We start from the raw sequence: 6526 nt of genomic DNA, 5'->3' as shown, positions 1-6526 counted from the left end.
ATAATAATAATAATAATAATAATAATAATATAAGTGGCACTGGGATCAACAGTAAGAGCTATTTGTTCATGTGAAGCATTTCAAAAATCAAAAGACAAATTTGTACGTGTGATGGGTATGATGTGCTGTCATTATCGTTATCCTATATCTCTAGTACAATCCAACGTGTTCGTACAGGTGGCGCATGACGCATCCCCTATTCCTGACACTCCAATTTTTACGGTCGAAGCTCTTGAACACTTCATTTTGGTGTTCACACATATAATGAGAAACAACGGGTCCAAAAAACAGACAAAAAAAAAAAAAAACATTATCTTACGTCATCGGAGCAATGAAGTTGATACTTTAATAGATGCGATGGTTTTTATTTTTATTTTTTTGACATGTCCATATAAGAATATAAGAGAAGAGAGGAAGATTCGAATTAGTGACTTTCACTTTATGAGGAGTAATTCACAGCCAATTGAATTACCCCTTAAAAACAAATGTGATATCTTAATACATGTTCAGTGGAGTTTATTAAACATTGTAGTTGGCATAAACCACTTTCTATTTTTGTCAATTTTAGAATTTGAGACAAGCTGTAGAGCTTTAGACATTCGGACCAAGGCCCATTGGGTGTGTTACCCCTGAGTATTTTAGTGTGATTGGTGTTACGTAGCCTGCCTGGCAGCATTATCGACCCACCCATTTGGGTCAAGCCCATTAATGGATCTTAATTTATAGGCCCACTGGATTGGGCCCAAGAAGCACATTAGCTTTTGCTTTTACTCTCCTCTAAGATTATCCACAAACAAAAGTTGCTACGTTTGGCCCAAAAGTCACTTGCCATGTGGATGGTTCCTTCTTGAGCTCCACACAAAAAAAAAAAAAAAAAAAAAGAAAAAGAAAAGGACTTATTTTCTTTGCCAATTTCATGAAAAAGTGGTGATACGTAGAATGTCTAGAAACACAAGGGAGGGCTATTAATTGTTTGGACAATGTTATATGTCAGTAAATGTAAGCCTCTCAATGTTGTGGGAAACAAGCCTCCGGAAACTATGGAAAAGGCTGTCCCTCAGCAAAATCCAATTATTTATCCTTTAGCATGTTTCATTTTTTTTTAGTACATGAATAGGAAAATGTTTGCAAAAGGGTTATTGCTTTTGCTTTCTAGTCATGTTTCATTGTTTGCGATGATGCGATCATAAGCACATATACACTCATGTTCCTACTTGTATACAGCCAATTAAGGAATCCATAAAGGGGCTCTTTTTTATTTATTTTGGGGACAGATAATAAAGATTCCCCCCCCAAAAAAAAATAATTCTAACTAACCCGTACATTTTTTTTTTTTAATAAATAAAAACATTTATAAGAAGATACTTTACCCCAAAAATCTAATTTTGCAATCATAGCACTCTTTTACTTAACGTATAAACAAAAGGGACTACAATTTGACACCTCATATTTATAAAACCAATTGTGCATATAAAAACAAACATTTAAAAACCGATCTAACCATATTTTCCTTAGCTTTTTGAATCACTCTTAAATATTTCCTACCATCCAATATTTTATAAGGATATTGATGATGAGGGTGTTCATAATTTGAGGAAGTGGCTCCAAAAATAGTCCTTCGAGAATGTTGTGGACTTTGAAGTTCTCAGGCGTAGTTTCTCCTAACTCTATTTCACGGGGGATAACTGAGTAAAGAAAATCGTGGGCCTAACTCATCTCATAAAACCGGTTCAATAAAAGAAGGTTGCACATTCCTTATAAATATGCCAAAGGTCTTGTCCATAGGCAATGTGAGACTATTTCTCAACACCTTCCCTTATGTGCAGGCCGGTATTTTTCCTGATCCTTGTCACGGGGTAAGTAGTGCGGGCCCTCATTTGTCCTGTGGTAGGCTTTAATACCATGTTAAATTATCATTTATCCTAACAACTTAAACTTTTGGGACAATTGGTAATTTAATATGATATCAAAGCCAAAGATCATGGGATTGAACATTGACTCCATCATATTACCCTTAATTTTAATTAAATATTCCACGTGTAGGGCCTCACCTATTAAAAAAGAGTTTGAGCCCATACGCGAGGAGGGGTGCTAAAGTAATGGTTAAGTGATAAAATATATCTTTTCCTATCAGTTTAAGCTTTTGAAATAATTGATAATTTAATATTGAGGCATTCCCAGGATGGACAACACTGTGCACAATGTGCAGAAGCCCAATGTTGGAGAAAGAGCTCAAGGTCTTACTTCTTCATATTGTTGAGGGCGAGCCAAATCGAGTTTGATGGTGAGAGAAAGGGCTAAGTCGCACTCTAATTGGTGGCCGACAATTTCGTAACCGAGACAATGTCACGGGTTGTATACGATCGTGAGTAAAGACATAGCTAGACAATGGTGGTTGAGGGTTGGGCATGGAGGAGGAGGAAGACCAGAAGAGAGTGATTAACCAAGTTAAGGGTGAGTCTCTAAGTTGAGGCAGTGATTCAGTGTCTTAATTGGAAAAACTTAGGTACAATGACTCTCATAAACTGGAACTAACAAACATCAACTATAAATATTTTTTTATAGCACTCTTGAAAAGTTCTCTACTTTCAAATAGGGATTTAAAATAAATCTTATAAATAGGAAGGCCCAAATGGTTATTTTAATTTGATGCCTTCAAATAAATTGGGTTTTTGGGACTAAAAATAAGATTGATGACTTTTTTTTTTTGTTGGATTGGAAAATAATTTGATGGGTTTTGATGCTTTCGTTTCTCGTAGTGATCAGGATCTCCTTAATCCACTTTCTTTAAAAGAATTCAAGCCCACCTTTCGTTCTATCATTTCTTGGGTATCCCCACTTGCTTTCTCCTATAAAAAAACACTTGTGCATCAATGACTCTGCATCTGCAAAACCCTCTAATCTAATCCTAAATCCTTCTCTCTAATCTTCTGTTGGGGATAGTATGGTCTCCCACCACATAAAGATCATTAATAAGACCATTCTTCCCATGCTTCTTTTTCTTTGGTTTTTACCTAATTTACCTTTCTATCTTATCTATAAAAGAGTAGTTACATAATCCTCATCCGTTGGATACATGGGTGAGATAAAATCAAACATGCCACGTTGTTGTCTGCATGCAACAAGTCTACCAATTAAGTTAGGGACGATTTAAATTATCCATTCGTACAATTATTTCCACATCGTGCCCTTTTTAATATATGTTCTTTGGCTTAGCCTGTATTAGGTTTAATGGGTTTTAGTAGGTTTCAGCCGTCCACCGGCCTATATTCCCGTAAGGTTTTGAGCGTTCGTTAAAATTTCATGATGATATCAATGGCGTCCACAATTTGTCTCAATACGTCACCATTGACGTACGTTACATAAAGACGATGCCTATAATTGCTAATATTTTAAAATAAATATTGTTAATATTTTTTAAAAAAGAAAAAGAAAAATACTAGAGTCAAATCACGAAAGGGGTTTAAGTAGAAGCTTGCGCTTTAATAAATCACAAAGGAAATTAAAAGTGACATTCCCCGCTCCCACAACTGTCTAATCAAGCTTTATAATTCAAAGTTAAATTAGAAACCTTCTTTTAGGGTTTCCTGGCAAAAGGTAAAGAGAGTGGAAGACCTGTGGTGTCCATCCACACACACACACACACACACACACACACACATATATATATATATATATATATATATATATATATATACAGATTCGCTCTTTCTTACTTCTTATATATATATGAACGAAAGGGAGAGCGGAAACAAGTAATCCATTAATAATTCCCTTTGTTTTATAGGAAAGCAATGAAAAAGATTTAGCAGAGAACCTAAAAAACAAGAAAAAAAATTAAAAAGTTTCCCATATATTTATTTAATGCAGGATTAATATAATAAAATGCTCTGAAATATTTCATAAGTGATCAGCAGTATAAGGATGCAGCTATAATGGTTCTTGCATTAATGTTGTTTTCTTTTATATATGATTATCATATATATAGCTAGACATGCGCATTTGATAGGGTTTTGACAATATTGTTTCAAGTGTTCTTGGTATTCAATAAAAATTGTGAACTTTTGGCTCAATTAGGAGAATGAATCGCCATGGGTGAGGGCTGAAAGTGACATGCATGCTCAACTCATCAAATTTTCCTTGTTTCAAGTATGTTCTCTTTTGGCTTTAAGATGTGATCAAATGTCAATATAACCCTAGCCTTTTTGATTAGTTTGTAGGCACACCCACAAGTTTAGATTTTCACAGCATTAGCCACAGTCTCTGAATAAAATAATTCCAATCTAATTATTTGGAAATGAGGAAAATGAGTTGGTTGTATTATTGTATACCCACTTTCATATAATCAAATCATTTATTTAATCTGATTGACATTGAACTAATGACTAAACAAGCAATCACTCATGATATTAATTCATGTCTAGCCATTTCTTCAGTTTGTTTTTTGATTATAATTAATATAAGTGAACCTCGCATGATCTATAGGCACCAAAATGGAGAAATCTGTTCAGCACGCCACTGTTTATCTATTTGTGTCAAAGCCAGATTCTTTACTTTCCCGTTTCTCTAATGCCCCCACTATTTCCCGATCATTTCCATCAGCTGTCAGTTTTATTCGTGCTAGCACTTGAATTAAAATATTGGGATGAAAAAATATATATATAATGAGTAAAGCTGGAGAATGGTATATGATCCTAGCTCCAAGAGTATTGATGCATTGCATATATATCATTGTTCACATTCCCAGAGAAGTAAAAAACAACTTCAATTGTATTTAGGTTACAAGGAGGCTGTGAGTAGTTGAACCATTTAATTAATACTTTAGCAATTTCTCTCACGTGAAATTAAAAAACATGTGTTATTGCAATTGAAATGAGGAATAAATTAATTAAAGAGCCAGAGTTTCTAATACAATGCTAAATTACTATTTATCCTAAAAGTTTGATAGAAAGATATAAATTTAATCATGGATTTATGAACATATATTATACGGAATAAAACTATTTAGTTAAAATAAATGGTAGCTTGTCAAAATACCATTATCATGGGTGCAGGGTAGTCAAGCTTCACTGAGGTTGCTCTTGTAAATGGAGGGGAATTATTCTATATATATATATATATATATACTTTAATTTTTGCCCTCGATTTTGTTTCTTTTGTATAACCAAAGGGACACCAATGAATTGATAAATAATGCCCCTAAAACAGAGGATAGATCCTAATGAATTAACTTAGAGTTAAGTTTTTGTTTGAAACTGCACTTTCTTTTTACGTAATCTAATTAAGTTTATGCATTATAATGGACCAACTCTGGCCCTAAATTTATAATCTATGCTTTGAGAAAAATCTTAAGATCCTGTGAAGAGTTCTCAATTTTTTTTAAGACTTTACATGTTCCAAGCATTCGAGCACAGTTAATCGGATAAACATATATCTGCTTAATGCTTATCATGAGAGCTTAATTATAATATTTTCTCTACCGGCCAGTAAAATTAAAAAGTGATCAGCACATATATATGATATAGCTAGCATACTTTTGTGGGTATTAATTGTAAGCAAAATACGTGCCAAGTAACAAATAAAGAACGTAATACATACCAAATGGGGGAAGTTTTGTGTACAAAAAAAGTGAAGTGATTCCTTTACCTGAAAAAGGCTTCAACTAGGTGCCTAGCCTTCTAATTTGATCGTAGTATTAGTATAATATAAAGCAAATTAAGCCTCTGAAGTTGGGTGGAAATTATATTCCATGAGGTCATACATCCATCATTTTTATTTAATGTTGATGTGGGATAAGAAAAGCCCTTTGATTCTATTACACGTCCAACCCAACCTAAGTTATAAAGGGAGGAACTTTCAAGTTGACACCAGGTGAACGCACCCGCCATCAAAAGCACTTAAATAACTTTTAGTCAAACTTCCATACATTTTTATTAATACTCCAATTAGTCCATAGAACCACCACCACCACCATATTGTCATCACCTTATATCATATCAAACGCTGCCAGCTTGAAGCTAAGTAAGATATTCATGTGGATAAGACGAAGGAGTTATTAGATATGATCAAATCCAAGTTGATATTAATATAGTTATTGTACGAATTATGTACTGCAAATATGGATTTTGGAAGGCTTATTAGGTAGCCAGGGCTCTCTCTTTCTTCTTGATTACACTATATATATATATACGTTGTGTAGTGTGCACTAAGAAATGATTAACTATATTAACCAACCTCCTCTCCTTTACATGGAAACTCACTTAGCCTCACTAGCAAAAGCTTTTCATATTATTCTATCATTTCATCATCAGTAGAATAAATACTACTTTCTTTCTTTTTTCTTTTTTATCAAAAAGAAACTACTCGGACAAAATATTTCAACTCTCTGCATGATGCTACGGGCATGGATTCTGAATTGGACTGCTCTAGCTATACAGTTTCAAACTCTATTATCATAATGGGGGCACAATTGATGGTCCAAAATCTTCCTCCCCTTTGAAATGCTGCGCAATTGGTACTTAAACCA

This window comes from Corylus avellana, chromosome 11, assembly GCF_965113065.1.
Source record: "Corylus avellana chromosome 11, dhCorAvel1.hap1.2, whole genome shotgun sequence".
Classification (NCBI taxonomy): domain Eukaryota; kingdom Viridiplantae; phylum Streptophyta; class Magnoliopsida; order Fagales; family Betulaceae; genus Corylus; species Corylus avellana.
This window is presented reverse-complemented; position numbering follows the sequence as displayed.